Genomic DNA, 2453 nt, shown 5'->3' on the forward strand with positions numbered 1-2453 from the left:
GGGTATGTGGTGTTGACATAATGAGACTTTACAGCTGTCATCCATTCCTCGATCTCTACTTAATATGACACAGTCAGTCATGACTGTAGAATTATCAGCACCAGTGTTCAGGCCTATCTGACTCAAACCAATGCAGCCAGGAAAACAGAGCCAGTGACAATGTTTTCGATGCATCCACCATGCACTCTACCTCCTGTGCCATAGAAGTCCAGAACTACTGGCAGAGACTTCAGGGCACCTACATTTTGGGACCCTGCATTCACATAACAAGGAGTGTCAGTACAGTAGTCACAATGTGAAACACCTAGATTAACAGCAGGGGAATACTACAAAAAAAGAAGGTTGGTGATTGATTAAAAGGCTTCCTTAAAAAAAAAATGTATTTACAAATATAACACACCTACTAATTTCAGGGTTTTTATTTTGACTATTTTCTACATTTTAGAATAATAGTGAAGACATCAAAACTATGATATAACATATGGAATCATGTAGTAAAAGTGTTAATTCTTCAAATTGCCACCCTTTGCCTTGATGACAGCTTTACACACTCTCTCAACCAACTTCACGAGGTAGTCACCTGGAATGCATTTCAATTAACTGGTGTGCCTTGTTAAAAAATATATATATATATATTTTTTTTAAACCTTTATTTAACTAGGCAAGTCAGTTATGAACAAATTCTTAGTTACAATGAAGGTCTAACCCGACCAAACCCGGACGACGCTGGACCAATTGTGTGCCGCCCAATGGGATGTCCAATCATGGCCGGATGTGATGCGGCCTGAAGATAAAACTTTTGTTAAAAGTTAATTTGTGTAATTTCTTTCCTTAATGCTTTTGAGCCAATCAGTTGTGTTGTGACAAGGTTGGGGGGTATACAGAAGATGGCCCTATTTGGTAAAAGACCAAGTCCATATTATGGCAAGAACAGCTCAAATTAGCACAGAGAAATGACAGTCCATCATTACTTTAAGACATGAAAGTCAGTGAATACGGAACATTTCAAGAACTTTTAAAGTTCCTTCAAGAGCAGTCTCAAAAAACATCAAGCACTATGATGAAACTGTCTCTCATGAGGACCGCCACAGGAAAGGAAGACCCAGAGTTACCTCTGCTGCAGAGGATAAGTTTGTTAGAGTTACCAGCCTCAGAAATTGCAGCCTAAATATATGCTTCACAGAGTTCAAGTAACAGACACATCTCAACATCAACTGTTCAGAGGAGACTGTGCATGAGGCCTTCATGGTCTAATTGCTGCCAAGAAACTACTACTAAAGGACACCAATAATAAGAAGAGACTTGCTTGGGCCAAGAAACATGAGCAATGGACATTAGACCGGTGGAAATCTCTCCTCTCGTCTGCATGTGAATTCCCACTATGAAGCATGGAGGAGGAGGTGTGGGGGTGCTTTGCTGGTGACACTGTCAGTGATTTAGAATTCAAGGCAGACTTAACCAGCATGGCTACCACAGCATTCTGCAGCTATACGCCATCCTATCTGGTTTGCGCTTTGTGGGACTATCATTTGTTGTTCAACAGGACAATGACAAAACTCACCTCCAGGCTGTGTAAGAGCTATTTGACAAAGAAGGAGAGTGATGGAGTTCTGCATCAGATAACCTGGCCTACACAATCACCTGACCTTAACCCAATTGAGATGGTTTAGGATGAGTTGGACCGCAGAGTGAAGGAAAAGCGTCCAACAAGTGCTCAGCATATGTGGGAACTCCTTCATGACTGTTGGAAAAGCATTCCAGTTGAAGCTGGTTGAGAGAATGCCAAGCGTGTGCAAAGCTGTCATCAAGGCAAAGGATGGCGACTTTAAAAAGTCTCACTACTATCATTGGTTACACTAATTGCAGTGTGTCTACATAACCTGGTTCAATAATTCATGACATTACCCTGAGGAGGGCACAGTGATGCCGAAACGTTGGTAAATACACATTAAATTGCTGGGAGATTATACATGTAGTGTGCAACTATTTTGATAGTTTATAGTTTATTCGCCTTTAGTCAGCACCTCCACACAAACTATTATTCTGGGTGTGCGCCAGCTCATGTTTGTTTTATATATCTACTTTACAAATCTAAAATATATTTTGAGTTGTTTAACACTTTTCTACATGATTCCATTATTTCATAGTTTTGATGCTTTCTGTATTTTTCTAAATGGACAAAATACGAAAAAATGAAGGACTTGAATGAGTATGTTAGGTATGTCCAAACGTTTGACTGATACTGTATGAGGTATTAACTGTCACATACTACTGAATATCAAATATGACGCTGTCGATTTTTACAACATCACAATTGAATAAGAAATAGTAAAGCAAATTATACAAATGTCGCCAGACTTTTAAAAACTTTTTGGAAAGGGTGATAAAATGTCGCGACATGCGCAATGTCCTCCTCTGCTCTTTGTGGTTGTCTCAACCAATAAAATCACGCT

The sequence above is a fragment of the Oncorhynchus keta genome, unplaced genomic scaffold, assembly GCF_023373465.1.
Source record: "Oncorhynchus keta strain PuntledgeMale-10-30-2019 unplaced genomic scaffold, Oket_V2 Un_scaffold_938_pilon_pilon, whole genome shotgun sequence".
Lineage (NCBI taxonomy): Eukaryota > Metazoa > Chordata > Actinopteri > Salmoniformes > Salmonidae > Oncorhynchus > Oncorhynchus keta.